Below are 18,873 nucleotides of genomic sequence, written 5' to 3' on the forward strand. Positions count from 1 at the left end.
TGGGGAAACCCTGTGGTGATGTATTTTGAGATGGTCTGTGGGTTCTTTGGGACATTGGAGTCAACTGCCGGCCTAAGAGTACATTTGAGGCATATAACAGCATTCCCCTGAAATCCATGGTCTGTCAGGTCTGATTGTTTACACCATCCACATAATTGCATAAATTGCTTTCACTTCCTGTTCACTATATACAACTCAAAACAATCAAAGAACAGAGTTTGGGCATCATTAGCCCATAAAACTTATTCCTTAGCACAAACATGTAATTCTATTAACTAACATATTAATGCTGATTACTTAGGGCTTATATCATATAAGGGTAATGGATTCTATAATGGTTTGGGTTGGAAGGAACTTTCAAGATCATCTTCTTCCAACCCCTGACATGGGCAGGGGCACATTCACTAGATTAGGTTGTTCAGAGCCCCATCCAACCTAATCTTGATCACTTCCAGGGATGAGGCATCCATTCTCATCCACATCCATTCTCTTGGAAAGCTGCTCCAGTGCCTCACCATCTTCACAGTAAAGAATTTTTTCCTAATATCTAATCTAAAACTACTCTATTTTAGTTTTATTTTCCTGTCACTAGATTCTCTTGTAAATGATCTATCTCTATCCTCCTTGTAGGCTCTCTTCAGGTACTGGAAGGCCACTGAAGATTGCAAAAATAGATTGCATAGAAGTCAATTTTATAAGTCTTCAGATAAGGAGGCAATGCACTGTAAACTTCACTGGTTTTCATTTTACCTGTTCAGGATAGGACATTAGACTTTATTTTCCCTGAATTTGAGTCCCAAGCTCAAAATCAGCTTGTGCCAATGAATTCTGTAAGAACCTGATCCAGTTCCTTCTAGTAAAAAGTCACTACTAAACTTGCACCTTTATTAACAGAACAAAAATACGCAGCAAAACAATAAAGTCTCCCCACATGACAGAGGAACCTCTACAAAACCAACAACACATTCTACCTGCAAGCCATGTTCTACCTGAAAGAATCACTGCAAGAAGCCTTTGGCCAGAGATGGAGAGAAGAGGTCACCTGTTATCTTGCCAGACTATAGGACACTGCTGCCTGAACTCGCACCGTTTTGCTCTCTGTGGCATGGAATGCCACATGAAATCTACAGGATTTCTACGACAAGCTGAATTCAGCATAATGTCTGCAAAAATTATTTTGATATTCATAATAAAAATTACTATGAAGTACTGTTAAAACAGTCATGAGAATCCCTTTGTTTCCATTGCACCTTGGAAAAACCTACAGACTAGGAGAGGAAAAAATCACAACTCTCAAAAAAGCATCCTCTCTACAAAGATGAGTGGAGAACTCCAACAGCATCACTCACTGGAACTGCTCGCTCACCAGTGTGTTGAAGTCAGAATTTGATGGAATACTTTTGTAGTTCTTTGCAAAACAAGTATCTTTCCACAAACACTTTTCTCTAATGCAATAGCTGTTTAAATAAGTGATCCAAACATTTATGCTGTGATTAATACCCACAAAGAGTTGATTCCATACATTTCAGTGACTCCATAGTCACATATGTGCCAAACTCCTTTAGCTCAGACATGATTTTAATCCAAACTAATACTAACCTTGCATATGATATCAAGGGGAAGTTACAGTTGTTGTCAGAGTTTCAAGCATCTCTATTCTGAAGCATTTAATATTCAATGCATAAGAGTGGAATTCTTCTTGCTACCCATAAGGGTAGAACTGTTCCACTATTACTTAAAACCATGCTGACCTCTCTCTTTGAAGTTGCTTTATAATTTCAGGAAACTCAAGGCTCTGTAATGATATTAAGTCACCACACAGCCTCAGGCTGGTGACAAGGTACAAGGTACTCTATTATCTACTCTTCTCCCTTTTACTTTTTCTATCTGTATGCCCCCCAAGTACACATTAATTTTCATTGACGACTTATATTTTGTGAATATAAAAGAAAGAGCATTTCTAGGTTAGCCCCCAAAAGTGACAGACACTCTCCAATGAGAGAGTACAAGAATATATCTGGACAACAGAATCATGTTTGGATTGTATTGAAGACTTCAATATAATTCCAAGAATGGATCCCTTCTACCAAGGCTTCCTGGAGCAGCAGCATGGGCAAGCATGATTCATGAGTGGCACAACTTATCAGCACACACCTTCTGTGCCACACACAGGAGAATGAAATTGTCACTGGCTGCCTGACAAGTGCACAAACATCTTCTCACACCTCAAATCTGAAAGCAGAGATGTTTGAAAATTAAAACATTTTAAATTCTTACTTGAAAAGAGCTGTTAGCGATGTGGCTCAGACAAGAACAGCTCGGGAGGTCTGCCCTTGGCCAGGCACCCAGCTGGATAAAGGCAAGAATTTGCACCAGGTCAGGAAAAGGGTGGGGTTTGTGGCTCACCTGGTGGAGCAGGCTCTACTGTTTGCTTAGGGCACCCCAGCAGGGGGGAGGCACTGAGCAGCTGTGGAATGGAGGACCTGGGAAGGGAAATACTCGAGTTAGACATAGAAGATGTTGAAGGGAGATAAAGGACAAATCCAAAAGGAACCAGATTTTGGTATCATAACTCCTGTCTACAGCCACATCTTCTTCCAGAGAGCCAAGCAAGGATCTGCAACAGAAGCTGTGGTCCAGCGGTGGCATTAGGGTCACCTGGATGTTTATCCAAAAGCTGTCAGATTTATGTTACACAAGGGAACACTTGGTGCAACACAGGGTTACACTGTTGATCCTTCAGGCAAGTGTGGAGTGATACAACACCAGGTCATCCAGGGAGGAGCTCGCTGCTGCCCCCAAGGCTTTTCGCTGTAACAGCAACAAGAAAATGTTCACTACAAATTATATTTTCAAGGCAGCTACAGTTAACACACACCTGCGACCTCCATCAGACATTGTCCGGGAATGTCACACATTCCCTGCTCAGGCAAAACACACCCCTGTGTCAGGGGGCCCAGCAAGCTCCAAGTTTTTTGCCCTGCTCTTAAGAGGCGCTGTGAGTAATGACAGTAACAAGAGGCACATGATGGACCAGAAGAAGGTAGTACCTGCAATTAGAGCATAAATCCTGGCTTTTTTTTCCTGGTAGGAAATTCTTTGAATGCCTTGGAAATATTTTTGAAATTTCTCAAAATTTTGAAAAGTTGTTTCCATAAAAAGATTGAATGCTTTCATCTTAAGGAAGAAATCACAAGTATTTTTTTTCCCCAGATCATTCAGAAAGTACTTTATAAATAGTTTATTGTTTTCTCTCCCAAGGAGATGATAACACATAAAAAACTCACCTCATTATTCCAATGAAAAAAAAATCTAAATAAAACTGTTTTAAAGTGTTTTGCAGAAATCACTGAATGAGCATTCTGGCAATGTTTATCACGTCTCGTAACAACTACCTTAAGATCTTATTTCAGTGGTAATTTTAGCTTAGGAAAATATAGCTGTCTCTTTAATTGTTTGGGGTATTTTTCCCCCCTAACATTGGGCAACTTTTTCATTTGTTCCCTCCTTAGCCTTCCCGCACTGCCAAGCAGCACCACCCGTTAATTTTCCAAGTCCCCACTAGAGGGATCATTTCCATAGGGCTCAGAGGCACGGAAGGCAAACCTCTTCATCAGCATCCACATCCCTGTCAGTCAAACCACGACACTGGAGCCCCCGTGTGCCTTTGTGCTGTTGAGGGGCAGTTATGGTGTGTAAATAGCTCAGTTACCTGACAAGTATTTAATGCCTGGTTTATGAGAGGAAATCATTCGACTGAGTCCTTCAAAATATTTTACATCTGCAATTAAAATTAACCTCAGAGTGAAAGACTGATACAAGCTGGCATTGGAACACAGTTAAATGAGGTGGGATAAAAATAGGTATCTAAAGCCCGCTGAAATAAATGGAAGGCTGGAGTGAAAACTCACTGAACAGGCAGTAGCTCTTCATCTTGTAAAATTTCCAGTCTCCTTCAAGAAGTATAAAACACAATAATTATCTCAGAGTCCAACAATGGAATAAAGCTTTTGCTGTCTGGAGATTAAAGTGGCCTTAAGAATCTTGTCCACCTCAGGGTGCAGGCAGCATTGTATCCTTGGATTTCACAGCCCTGCTTGTACAAACCTCAGTGCCAGCCACAGGCATGAAATCATGGTAAGTCTCCTCTCATTGCAGGGGTTTATTAAATTGCCCACCTAATAAACCCATGGGTGATTTCAGCTTTCATTTGGGAGAAAAGATGTTTCTAATGCTCCTGGTGGGGCACAAAACCAACTGAAAAAGCTGAAGTAATCACATCACTGAATTATAGACTCATCCAGCTTGGAAAAGACCTTTAAGATCATTGAGTTCGGCTGTAAACCTAACGCTGCCAGGTCCATCACTAAATCTTATCCCTCAGTGCCACATCTACATATCCTGGAGGTTAAGGGGTCCTTTCCCGTTTACTGTGACTATCCAGCCCTGCAGTGCTCACAACATACCCAGCATGCAGTACCTCAAGCTGCTAGCAAAGCATGTATAGTCTCAAACCAACAATTTTAAAAATGAGGTTAATGAAAGCAATGCAAGAACAAAAAGAAATTGAAGGCAGATAAAAACTCAATTCAGGAATAGTTTTCTCTGCAAGGTGTACAATACCAGGCACTCTAAAACATCTACTAGCCACTTGGCTATTGTTATTGATTTTTCAGGAGCTGTGCTCAGAACCTTTGGTGAAAAGCAACTCTAAAATGAGGCAAAAAGACCAGTTGTAAGAACTGGTATTGACTCTGGAGCAAATGATTTCTTGTTTGTCCATACAGGTAGAGGTTGATCTCATTCAGGGCAATGAGAAATGACACAAACAGGAGGCAGGAATGGGTCAAATGGATGTTGACAGTGCCCCAGAGGTGATCTCTGGCCTAGGCAGACAAAATGAGCCTGTGGACACAGACAGACCAGAGGTTGGTGCCTTTGTTCAAGGTGAGCACTGAATGGACCTTGTATGCAAAAAACCTGTTCGTGTCAAGGGTGTACAACCATTTATAGCAACCAGAGATTAAGGGAGTTCAGGGTATACAATCCATCTTTACATACACAGAGCAAATTCTTGAAGGGCTGTTAACCACCTCATAAGTGAACTCAATTCATGCAGTGAACCCAACGGCCAGCAGGAAAGGCTGATAGCAGAGCAGCAAACTCAGTGCCCCCAGATTGCTCCAATAACTGGCACAAATGGGCTCCAGGATCTGCGTCATAGGTCTGAATGGAACTGCTGTGTAGGCAGAGGGTTTGTCATGACGTCTTGCTCTTTGGTAGAAAAGTTCCTCATTCTTCCTCTGTTTTATTGGTCTTTTTCAGCAAAAAAACTTTTTTTTTCTTTTTTTATTCTTTTTTTAAGAAAGGCTCTACAACATTGACTTTCAGTTGCAAATCCCTACACAACTCCTGACCACAGCAAAGTAATTTTCCATTCTTTCTCAGCATTTATCTCAAGTAAGGAATGCTTTTTGCAAGGGAAATCACTTCCACTTCAGACTGGCCCTGATACTGTGCTAGATAAATTTAACAGAGAGAATGGTCCTGCAGTGGTCAAAAGAAAAGCCTCCAGGGAAGACTCAGAAGCATTGGTTTGTCCTGCAATCAGAAGACATATGCAACTTGTGTCCAGGACATTCCACTCCTTGCATGGAAAAGAGGTCATATTTCATGACTGGTCACTGACACTTCAATAATCTACAAAGAAAATAAGATATGTCCGTTGTAGAGGAGAAAGTGCAATGGAAAATTCTTGTGTATTACAGTTATGAGAGTTATTAGGTTCAAACTGTTGATTATTCTGGGTAAACTTCCCTAGTTTCCATGTCACTTCCTCTTACTAAAAATGCCTCAAATGTTATAATGTGAACACCTGTGTCACAGGCATTGCTACCTTTACGCCTGCATGCAACAATGATAACTAATCTGCTATTTTCTAGAGCAGAAAATAAACTAGGACTGTCATGCATATCAGAGAAGAAATGGCTAAAAATTAATTTCATCACACTGCAAGAAAATATATTTGAAGTACCCAAAATTAAAGGAACTGGGTTGGGGGGGGTGGGGGGTGGGTGTGGTTTATTTTCTAAATTAAAATTGTGTTTGGCCTTTGGAACAGCCAAGTTTTCTCCCAGCTCAGTGGCAGGCAGCCCAAAAGCAGAGGAATGTTCAGGAAAATTATTTCAAAAAGCTTTTTAGGGAAGGGTTTCAGATGAAAGAAAATAAAATAGCTTTTAGCTAATATTTTTTATACCTCTTCCTTAAATAATTCTCAGACTTTGAAATACTTTTTTTCTACTCTATCCTGCTTTCTAATACTTACACCTTTACTTTAGAGAGAGACAGGCACTGATCTCTTCTCTGTGGTGACCAGTGACAGGACCTGAAGGAATGGACTGAAGTTGTGTCAGAAGAGGTTTGGATTGGATATCAAAAAAAGGTTCTTTACCCAAAGGGTGTTTGGGCACTGGAACAGGCTCCCTGGGAAAGCAGTTACAGCACCAAGCCTGACAGAACTCAAGAATTGTTTGGATATTAGCAGGGCTTTTTTTGTGCAGGGCCAGAATTTGGAAGATACCTGTGGGTCCTTCTTACCCAAGACGTTCTGTGGTTCTACAACTTAGAATACTTTTCCATTTTTACTGTGTAAAAGCTCTAACTTTCTCTGGAAGCTTGTTTTTCCAGTCTTCCCTGCACATCGAACTTAACTCCATCATCACTATGTCCCTTTAATCTACTGATACTTAGTGATCATTAAAATCCAGAAATCAAATATGAAATAGCCTTCCTAGGACTATTTACATCTCCCAGATTTTAATCACATCATGCAGAAATGTGTCTTGAAAATGCTTTCACTCCACACTCACCAGAGTTTAGTGGTAAATGGGCAGATATCTGAAAAAATCCTTTTCCCTTCAGCAAAGAGGAAATGTGTTCTTTCAGGCAATCCTCTTTGAGACAGAGATCTAATTTAAGAAAGACCACCTTGACTGGTCAGTTGATTATGATTTTCAGACCTGAAATTTGTTGTGGTCATCTCAGGTACTTGCAGCACGAGCTTTCTTCTATTAAGTACTATTTTAACACTACCTGTTTACAGCATTGCCCACTAATAACCAGAATGTTTTTTAAAATGCATTATTAAGTAATCTTGTAGGCTTGTGCTTGCTAGGTACTGTGTATAATGCTGCAAATAAACACCTAAAGGACATTTTTTTCTGCAGCAGAAATTTCAGTAACTAGATTTAAAAATCATATTTTGGAGGAAAGGGAAGTGAAGATCAATACTGTTCAGAGGTCTTTCCTAATATACGTCTTTAAGCCTTGCCTCATACTTCACCTGAAGGATGGCCCTCACTGGTTTATTCTTTATAATTTCCTTGTCTGAGGAATACTATGACACAATGTACCAGTCAGCCTAACACAACCAGCACTAGTCTCCTCCCCTATGCTCTTTGATCTGCTTTTATCTAAAATCATCTTGAAATATTTGGGTTTATCATTTTGGTATTGTTTTTACTGAGCACACAGTAAAATGCTGTTTTGGGAGGGGGTCTTAGCACACATTAACCTGAACAAATGCATCCCCTGCAATATTGACTTAAACACAAGGATGGGTCAGGAGTCCAGCAAGAGGTCACTTCCGAATCCAAAAAACCCATAAAACTACCTACCAGTCCCCTGAGAAAGCAATGTGTGACTCCCTAGAGGGACCTAAATGGACTTGGATCATCAACAAGCTGAATTCAACAGCTGTTAGCAAAGACCTGTGTAGCTGAAGTACCGCAGATGGCAATGTGACACAAGGGACGGTTTAGCCTGCAGCACCTCGAAAAAGGAGATGAAAATGAAGAGCAAGCAGGAAATGCTCTGAGGCCATGCCAGCCTTAGCAGAGGGACAGCAGCTAGCACAGTTCCAGGTACCACACAACCTGCTCCATGCTGCAGCTCCTCCTAGAAGTGATGGAGGAACAGCAGTGGCACCAACAGTGCAGCATTGCCAGTCTCACTCTGTGTGCAGTTTGTGTAGAAGAGTAGAGAACCAAGAAGTGGCAGTAAGAAAAGATAATGCTGGTTTTAAACAAGGATGCTTTTGTTTGCAAAGCATTGGTAGTTTAAAAACTGTGGATTTCCTGAAGCAACTCTCATAGAGTGATTTTCTGTAAAGCAACTTTCTTCTGGCTTGGGAAGGCATGAATCAGTGGCAAAATGGAGCTACTCTGGCAGCATAATTCATCTCACCTTTGACCACCACTTTCTGTCTCTTCCATGAATCATTATTACAAATCATTACTGACTCCAGAACAAACCTTTTGTTGATACCAAAATTTCATGTGTCATCAAAACTCAACTTCAACTGTGATCCAGTGCCTAGTAAGCTCACTAGGATTTTAAATCTATTGCACTTCAGACTAAACTTGCTACTGAGAATTCAAGATACCATGGCACAGACCCTATCTTGATTTATTCCAGCATGAACCAGGATAAATTCTATTTGCAACATCAATATGAAGCCAGAGCAAGTGAAAGATTTAAGTCAGTACAGTATTTATCAGGCTTGCATCTCCAGCTTATGTCAAGGCATAAAGAGCAACACTTAGAGCCAGGGTCTTACATAATGGCTCTGGAGATCATGCTGATCTTCAAGTCTAAATGTGAAGTCTGCCTTCCTACCATTTCATATGAATTCCCATATGATTTCTCTGTTTTACTGACATCTCACCTCCCCCTGGGGGATTTTGGGCATAGGTGGGGGATGGGGACAAGAGATAGCAGTCATACTCCATTCCTCAGAAATAAACTCAAAGCCTAAGCAGGCAATTTTAATGTCTCTCAAGCAAGCACTGAAGTGAACCCTGCTTAGTTACATCAGGCCCAGACAGATGCACGTGCAGCCAAAGACTTTACTAAGATAACAGCCATTTGCTCATTAGGATTTTTCCTGTTGAACAAAAACTCAAGTGTGATTCAGTTTACATTAAGTTACCTTATTCCATTCTGAGATGCAAGGGTCAGACTGCAGCTATAGGGGAGGGCAGCTCATCAGGGTCGTGCTTTTTAAGGATCACGCAAGACATGCCAGGGAACTACCATGTAAATGTATGGTTCTCTCACTACTGAACACTTTCTGATCCCTGGGCAATGTAATAGAAGAGGTGCATGCTTTCAAAGCTGGCTAAGTAGCTATTTACTTGCTCACTAAGAAACCCACATGGTTTAAAATTAATACTTAAGTTGTTCTGTGTACAGCTTACAGAAAGGCTGCACAGTGTGATAAGCAGATAAGAAACAAAGGATGTACTTCAGGCAGATAATAAAATTCCTGATAGTACAGACCCCTGCTCCCATGCAACTCCAGTTCAGCACAATTTTCATAAAAGTAAAGGTCATACTTTTCATGTAGGACTTTATGAAATATTTATTGGAAAGCATTGATTGAATTATATTGCCAGCCTAAGACCTACAAAAGGATATTGGCCCTTGACTGCCACGGGCCTGTGACCAAGGACCAAATAACTTCCTTTCTGAATCCACAAATGAAGCAAAAAGCTTGAAATAGGCACCAGGACTGGGAGCCAGTCTGAACATTCCTTTCAAAGCTGTAGATTCTTTAACTTCTTAGCCTCTTTATCAAACCTAAGCTATTTATAGAACTACTGAAATCAATGAGTCTGCTGATTAAAATAGATCTAAAATAGACCTATGCATAAATCCCAATGTACTAACTCGTAATTGGACTCAGCATCACTAAATCTGAAGTCAAGACAAAGCAGCCAAGAAATACCAGTAACACATGCTCCTGACACCCATTTTATCATAGCTAGCTTGGCTAACCACATCAAACACCACTAAAAAGCAAAAATCACATCAAAAATTCTCAAATCAACTAGAAGTTGGAGAACTTGATCTTCATTATAAACTCTCCAGGCTCAGAACCACCAACCCATTTTATGTTATGAGTACATCTGGCAAAACAGGGATCTGACCTTCATTCTCAGGTTCTCTTCTAATAAAGGAACAATTAGTAATATTTAGAGCAATAAATTTCAGTGTATTTCTATATAGATTAATGTTTCTAAGCATTTACCCCTTAGTGTGTGATCAAACAAGACTTCAGAGGGTTCCTTTACAATGCCTAGCTGGGCAAACAAAATTCAGCCTTATTAACATAGTCTTATCAACAAAAGCCCAAAGGAGAGGGGGGATCAAAAAGAAAATAATCGAGAGGACAGAGCCATTGGTTCAGCCAGGAAAAACAAACAGCTGTGATGGGTGCCACAGTGGAAGTTCATGAGGTTCAGTCCCACAGTGCCCATGATCTCAGTGAAAGTGGAATCATCAGTCCTTCAAATCAGCTGAACTGCATTTTTAAATAACCACCAGTTTTTCATGTCAGCTGAGCTTAATTTTTAATTAATTAGATTGAAAGGTTAAGTGCCTAGAATCTCTGCTCAAGATCTGTTAGATTTCTTTTCTTTAAATGTGTAACAGCAGTCAAATTAGTCAGAATTGTTTAATCATTCATACAAGAAAAGTTGCCTATCTCAAGACTAGTGCCCTTGTAATCACTTTGTAAATACAGTTGTATTAATCTGGTGTAGGATAACAGGTTCAAAGCTGTAAACCCCAGAAATTTTTTACCATATGAAAGGTTATTATAGGCATTAACTCATAATGTCTGCTTGTTATCATGACAGAGTCAATTCTCCAGAGGTCAAGAGATTTATGTTAAATCACATAGTACTGAGTAAAGAGCATGTATAAACCTCTATTGTCACTGAACTTAAAACACCCTCTTTTCTTCCCCAAACAATAAATCAAGAACAAGAGACACATGCAAGTGCATTCTTCTGGACCTTGTGCTCACCCCAAGTGCTCTGAAATGCTCTCAGTGTCTTGAGAAAAATCATGCCTCAGAAGATGCTTTGGGTTTTTCTGAGCACTCCTGTTGGGGGCAGATGGACCAAAGTGGCAAAGGCAGGAATGGGCTGAGCACAGGTCAGCCTCATGGCAGACCCACCTGCAGTCTAGCCAGCCTGGTCTCAAATAAGACAGAAAACAGATTTTAAAAAGACGTGGTTTGTCAGTGCTGTGGATGAGCAGGACCTCAAGGATGATCTTGAGGTTATCTGTGGTGTTTGCCAAAGGGATAACACTCAGCAGCTGGAGAGAGCTTTGTCTTGAGTCACTATGTGACCCTGAAGAAAGACTGTGAAAAACATTCAAGTCAAACACTTCCCATATCTCTGATTCTACATGGTTACCCACAAAATCTTTGAGGGCTCACAGGTATTTCCTTAAGCAGCAGTATTGCAGAGTGTCTTTGTATTGGCGCTCTTCTCCAAATTGCTTGAAAGAAGTCACCACAGCCTTTTCTTTTCATGTTATGGTAGTGGTGGTAGTAGAGTTAAAAAACAACCCAGCTGAGCCACAGTAACCAAGCTGAGTTCCACATCTTCAAAATTGCTAACCTTCAAACTTGCTAACCTTTACAGCTTTCAGTAAAAAAGAGAAAATTGGCCAGCAATGTATATTCAATGTCCACATCTAGATATATAATTGAGCAGCAGTCCTGTAAAGGGAAGGTTACTTTGCAAGCTCACTGCACTATCAAGCCCCAGACCTAGTCACTTGGAATGACTCCATTTTAGATTTTTAGCAGGACCATGTTAAGGAGGCCTCCAGACAGCTAAACAGCAAGTGCAAATTGGCCAGCAGCATGCTGGGGAGGGAGAGATTGCCAGCCCTGAACAGATGAGCAAGGAAGAAAGGAGATTAGGGGGCCCCTGTATGACAGGGGAGAAGGCATCTGAGAAGAGCAAGCAGAAGGAAAACAATAAAAGGAATTGGAGGGACCAAAGTTTGGAGTGCCCAGATAGAGGCAGGGTGGAGCAGGGCCTGGGTGCTTATGGAGGGGTGATAAGAGTGGTCAGATTGGGGCTGTTGCCAGCCAAAAAAATATATTGTAGCAGTAACTACCCACTGAACAAAGCAGTAGGAGGACTTTTCTAAGGGGACTGGCTCTATTTGTCTATCCATGCCCTCTTCTTTTCTCCCTGCACACATCTCATTAACTTTTAAACAACACCTTTGTGCTCCTCTCTACCCAGACCAACCATGGCAGGGAAAATCTGTGTGAGGCCCAGGACAATGAAAGTCCACTTATGCCTCTGCCCTTGACACAGCTTCAGTACCTAGCAGAAAGATGTCTCATGCAGCTGGGATCCACATGGCTGTATTCAATAATGGTACAGAAAATATAGCAAATACACACAAAACCCTGATGGTAGGGTTTCTGCCAGGCAGACACCCAGGGCAACTGTGAAATCCTGACATACTGAATTGGTCCAATTTCAAAATGATAAGCGGGAAGGAGAGAAGATATCAGGGATACCCAGTAAACCATATTTTATGGCACTCTGACTAAAGCAAGAACTTGCGTTTGCTGAGACATGGTAATAAATATGGCCATATATAGTCAGTATCATATGTGTGTGTGCATGCACATGTGTGTGCATGCAAAAATAAATACATACATATATGTGAATGTGCCCTAAATATGAGACATTTCTCCGCTTCATCAGACCCACTGCTGCTGGCACTTGCTGTGGAAACAACCTCCATTCTACAAGAGGCTCCATACATACACCTCTTCCTTATGGATCCTTATCCTGAAGCCACATTTGCCCAGAATGATTTTTGTTTTGTTTGTGTCCCATGCGAAGAAGGCTCCTCTGACCCATGCAGGCACGGGCTGGACAGAGATGCTGGATTCAAAGAAGGCACAGGCACGCTGCCAAACTCTTTGGCCAAGTGAACAACTACTTTGAAAGAGCTCTGTGAGCCAGGCTCCCCTTTGTTCCCCTCAGCTTCCCATTGCTGCTGCCTCACATGATTATGCTTTGGCCAGGACACAAAGTGCTTGGAGAGACAGTGTTTGTCTTTCAGAAGGAAACTTAAGTGTGACTTGGGGGTTATAAATATAAAATAATTAGCAGAAACCTTTGACATCTGCCACAAATAATAAATACATACATATACCGGAACCTGCAGGAGTACAGGGTGATTGCTTTGCTGCTCCATGGTCCCTGGAGATCCTCACTGTAGCCAGAAAAATAAATTTTCATCCTCTTAAGGCGACATCTGAGTCACTGTGTAACCCTTCCTTGCTGTGCTGGCAGCCTGGTTCCCTGCCACGTGAAGAAGAGCAGAGCATAGGGACAGATTTTCAGCTGGTGAAAATAGCCAGAGCTTCCTTCTAGCCAACACACTTCCACTTGCTTCCATCAGCAGATAGCTTGCTCCTGTGTTCCTGCACCAGAAGCCAAATCCCTTCCTTCTTGAGCTGGCAAAGAAGCACAAGAGCATTAATGCTCAGTCTGCCAAAGGCAGGCTTTGGGAATAGCCTTCATGTCAGCCCAACCATTAACCCAAAAAGATCAGTTTCCTTCTTGGGGTAGCAATACCCTGCCTTACAACCAGGAGGAAGCATAATCTGTTTCATCATTTGTAGAATTTCATAGCTCTTAGGAGTACTATACCTTCGGATCTCTGCTTTTGATTTTTTCTTTCTTTTCACATACACAGTGCCAGCACATTAGCATAAAAGTTCTGCCAGTGTTACTTTTAGGGGTAGATGGACTTGTTGTCATTGTGAGTGTAAGGAGCTGGCTGGTTAAGATCAGATTTCATATTTTATATAATAAAGGGCAGAGGCAAAGAGGAGCTACAGCAAACAAGCGGAAAAAAAATGTGTCTGGACACAATAGGAATTAAGGGAAACTGTAAAAAGCCTCAACATATTTTCAAGCAAGCTGCTTCCCTTCAAGCAAAAAGCATCAGGAGCAGGAGGCAGAAAGATGCCTACACCACTGCCCACTTCTAGATGGCCTCGGAAACTATGCTGGAAAGCACAGGTGGCACTCAAAGAACAGCATTTGTGGGGACTGCTGAGGGAGCTCCCCAGGCTCCCACTCTTCCCTCTCTGAAAGACTCAGCAAATCCATCCCTTTCCCTAGTTTGTCCTGGGGGATGCAGGACATCCTTTTGCCACAGCACGGCACAGTGTGGAGCAGATGGTCCACCACAGGTCCTCTCCCCCAGAGCTGGCATGGCTGTGGGGGAGAAGCTTCTTCCTCCTCAGTGAGGGCTGGGGAGCAGCTCCTCTGAGCACTGTGCAAAGGCCTCAGGGGCCTTTCTCTCCTTCTCTCATGAGTTATCAAGCTACACCCAGGAAATATAGGGCTCACTGAACACCCACTTACACTCCTAGAAATTACACACCAGAGATGTTCATGAGTGTGTTCCCTAGATGGCAAGGTCACCAAAATCATTTGGGGGCAACTGTTTGAAGTGTGCACCGACCAGCACAAAGAGCTGCAGCTACTCTGCTGCTGGTAGGTGTTTTGTCACAGCGTAGACCCTGCATACTTACTGCTGAGCACTTAAAGCCCAGCCATAAAAAACCACTTTATGTGACCAATTTGAGCAAAGGAAACTTTCTGTGCAGAAAGGCCACCATCCCTACTTCATATGGGAACTCTAAAAAGAAACAGCTAATTAAAGAGAATGTTGCTCTGCAAGATGCAAGATGTCATGGCATTCACTGTGCTGATTTCTCACCGCCTGTTGTACTTCCTGGTTTATAGCTTGGGAGATAGGCTCATCCACATCAGATGTTTTTAACAAAACTGATTTTTAAGGTATTTATTTTAAAAAGGGTTGCTTTCTACCAGTTGAATTATACAATCTTTTACTTGAAAAATTTTCTATACTCTAGGCTGTGGACCTGCTATGTCATGTCAAAGACTTGAGTAAAGTCATCACTGGGTTATTTCCCCACACTTACCCTGAAGATCCTTACCATTGTTTTGTTCCCTCCTCCTCATCATAGGGTGGACAGCAATGTACAGTTAAACAGACACAGAGCTTTATTAAACAAGGAAAAAGAAAGTACTAGAACTGGAAGGCGGTAAAGCAAAGGGCAGTGCCATATTGAACGTGCCACTTGCCTTGCACCTTTAATTTCCAGAGCCGTGCAAGTAGCTGGGGTGGTAGTGTTATCTGCTCACTGCACTGCTGATCAGGGCAGCCTCTCCCCACCCAGCTTGCCCTGTGCACTGATGCAGAGGAAAGACAGGAAACCTTTCCACCCTAGAGCCCAAGAAACCACCAGCAGACTCATCTCCTTTTCTACCTGCAGGTTCTGCTACCTTGCAAAACAAAGTGGAGGCTCAGGGACCCTCATCAGTATCGGCAGATTCAACCAAAACTGGGAATGAACCACGATTGTCTGTATTAGTAAGGTGTTCAAGCATTTCACAGCCTGTGCCAATTACTCCTCTCTGAGCCATTCCCAGGGACAGTCCAGAGTCAAGGACTTAATCTGAGCTGGACCTTAGCAGGGAGCCACCCTTCCCCAGAGTGTCTCCCTAGCATAGATACAAGCTTTTGTGTGCCGGCTGCTCTCTGTGCCTGGGAATGTTCCCAGGTATAAGTAATTGACTAATATACAAGTAGTTGATAACAATTAACGGTTGTTCAAATGCCTACTATCTCTGTTGACCAAGATACATGCTTCTTTCATCAGACAGACAATGTCACTTCAGCAGAGACAAGTTCAACCACAAACTTCTATTGGCTCTCTGGAGAGCTGATGGTAAGCATTGCTTATCCAGCTACCATTTTATAGCAAAATAACTCTCTGCCTGTGAAATACAACTAGGACTCAACAATAAATTCCGTATTTGAATCAGATGGCAAAGCTTGTATCCTTGAAGTGATAGAGGCTTACTCATCCCTGATGAATACCTTATTAACTTCCACTGGCATTTCACTGCACATTTCCTACTCTTTTTTACTGAACCTCCACTGTCCACCTTGTCCTAACTGGAAGATTCACTTACTGCCCCCCAAATATATTCTAAATTTGCCAGAGAATTTAACTGATATTTCATCCCCCATTTGTGATCACTGCTACTTCCTCACTTCTTACTACAGCTTTGGGTCAGAACAAGATTTCCACCAGATCAGAAAAAGCTTTCCCTCAGCAGATAAACACTCACCCATTTGTGGGGAATCCACAGCAGCCACCTAAAATGTCCATGCAGAAAGGTGTGGGTTTAAAACCACATATTTGGAAACAAACTGTACTTGCAAATATATATTATAACTTGGATGTATAAACATTTTGCATAAATTAATATTGAATGTGTAAGAAGTTGTACAGATTCTGGACGTTTTTTGAGAAACTGTTTTTAAAAACACAATCTACCACACCCAGCCCAAACTCATCCTATTTCTGTAGCTTCTTGAAGAGTACAAAAGTACCAAAACAGTAGCAACCCTCTAAGGTTGAAAAACACCTTCTATTCCAAAAGGACCAAGATACAAAATAAGGGCCTCTGTGTAGAGAAGTCCTGGAATTTCAAGTGCCTTATGTCTGTCTGCACCAGGGAAACTGTTCCTACGCAAGGTCCTACACCTGGGTCATGGCAATCCCAGACACACACACAGTTTCAGCAAAGAAGTGGTTGAGAGCAGCCATGTAAAGAAAGACTTGGAGGTGATGGTGGATGAAAAATTCAACAAGAGCTGGCAATGTTGCTTGCAGCCCAGAAAAGAAAATATATCCTGGGCTGCATCCAAAGCAGCATGGTCAGCAGGTCAAAGGAGGTGATTCTCCCCCTCTACTCTGCTCTGGTGAGACCAGAGCTGCATCCAGATCTGGGGACTCCAATGTGGTAGTCACATATCCTCTGAACAGAGACAAACATAATTCTCTCCCAGGATTTTCCTGGGAAGCTGTGAGAAAGCTCAGAGAAAGCAATTCTTATCTCCATTTGATGCACCTGTTGTTGTGCACATGTGGAATGTGTTATGGAGATTGTTTACCAAAGGGTGGTTTCTTAATTGGACTCTGGGGATGGTGTTTTGATTGATTGACCAATTAGGTCAAAGCTGTATCGAACTGCCTGGCAAGGGCGACCAGTTTTTCATAATAGTATAGTATAGTATAGTATAGTATAGTATAGCATAGTATAGTATAGTACAGTAATAAAGCAATTGATCAGCCTTCTGCAATCATGGAGTCAATGCTCATTATTCCCCATTCAGGGGCTCACCACTACTATACCCCAACATAAGAAAGACATGGAGCTGTTGGAATAACTCTGAGGAGGCCACAAAGCTGATAGGAGGACTGGACCTCCTTGCCTAGGAAGACAGGCTGAGAATGTTGGGGCTGTTCATCATGGAGAAAAGTAGGTTGTGGAGAGACCTCATAGCAACCTTCCAGTATCTGAAGTGGGGTTACAGGGAAGCCAGAGAGAGACTCTTCCTCAGGAACTGCAGCCATAGGACAAGGAATAATGGGTACAAATTGAAAGAGGGGAAATTTAGGTTAGATATTAGGAACAAATTCTTTATTGTGAGGGTGATTAGACACTAGAACAGGCTGCCCAGGAAATTTGTTGGGTGCCCCAAACCTGGAGTTCAAGACCAGGTTAAGTAAGGCCTTGAGCAACCTGGTTAAGTGGGAGGTATCCCTGCACATGGCAGGAAGGGCAGGACCAAGTAATGCTTAAGGTCCATTCCAACCCCTTAACATTCTATGAATCTATGTATAATTTTAACTTTGTCAGGAATTCCTTTAAAAAATGTTCAGTTCTGTCTTCCAAATCACTAGTTGTCCATCATCTACAAGCTCAGTAACACCAACCACACACAGAAGCACAGGCAATATACTGGCCAAACATGAACTGAACTTCTTATGTAGCATTTATGTAGCATCTGTTACTCAGACAGACTCAAAGAATAAAAAAAACAAAAGCCAAGCACAATGACCACTGCTTTCTTGTTGATTATTGTAAACTAAATAAGTAGGGACACGAACAACTGGACAACTGGATGCAACAGAGTAGGAACCAGGTGACAGACACATTATACTGATGCTAAGAAGAGAGAAACATGAGGGCACCTCCAGGACTGCTGCTGCAAAACCAGCACCTAAACTTGTGGTGTTAGACCTCATCCCATTTCTAGCATGCACATTCAGGTCATGAAACCCAGGAGTGAGAACCACAATATACACGTTCAATTTTCTCCATGTGGCAAAATGCAAGGCTGCTTGCAGAAGAAAAACTTTTGGGTTTTGATTCCCTTTTCTTCTAAATACACACAAAATTTGCAAAATTAACTGTCTCATAGGATGAAAACAAATTTCACTCATACAAATGTCTTAAAATTATCCAGAGACACAAGCTCCCTATTGCAAACTTACATCAAGCTCAAACAAAGTTTTATTTAAAAATACACTTTATTTACAAGATATTCAAACTTCATTTTGATAAAAATATAGCTGTACATAAAACCTTTTCACTAATTTCATTTCTCACTAATGGTTAATAAAACCACAGTGAGATTCAGCAATCATGGAAATTATATTTTAGCACATTAAATTACTTAAGGAACAGAAAAACTGGAGGAAACTTTTAAGCAACACAGCTCCATAAATGTAACAATCTTATACAGTGACATCCTCACATCAAGGTATCACTGTTCAAATAAAGTATTTGATGTAGACAGTGCTTCTACTGTACAGCAAAGTAGTAAACTTTGGAATGTTCATGGCTTTTGAATTATCTTTTACCAAGCCTTCCCTCAAGATGTTAACAAATGACCAATGAACCCTCCTGATTTCACATTATATCTTCCCAGGTTTAGAAATCCACCTTTCTTAAGAAGTTGATTCAGGTAGACTGTTTATAAAGAGTTTAATTATACATAAACACATGTGTTCATATCTCAGGATGATTACTTAGATAACACTTCTACACAGACCACAGGACACAAAATTGTCCTCAGAGTAGC

General features: G+C 41.5%; 1 long non-coding RNA gene across 1 annotated transcript; it reads right to left on the reverse strand.

The window, feature by feature from the left end:
• Window positions 1-2,107: 2,107 nt before the first annotated feature.
• LOC119699694 lies at window positions 2,108-15,047 on the reverse strand. Its single transcript, XR_005256502.1, has 3 exons — window positions 14,867-15,047; window positions 2,407-2,483; window positions 2,108-2,232 (listed from the first exon to the last, which is right to left on the reverse strand). It is a non-coding gene; the product is annotated as an uncharacterized LOC119699694 (long non-coding RNA).
• Window positions 15,048-18,873: the final 3,826 nt, after the last annotated feature.

The sequence above is a fragment of the Motacilla alba genome, chromosome 3 (assembly GCF_015832195.1).
Source record: "Motacilla alba alba isolate MOTALB_02 chromosome 3, Motacilla_alba_V1.0_pri, whole genome shotgun sequence".
Taxonomy (NCBI): domain Eukaryota; kingdom Metazoa; phylum Chordata; class Aves; order Passeriformes; family Motacillidae; genus Motacilla; species Motacilla alba.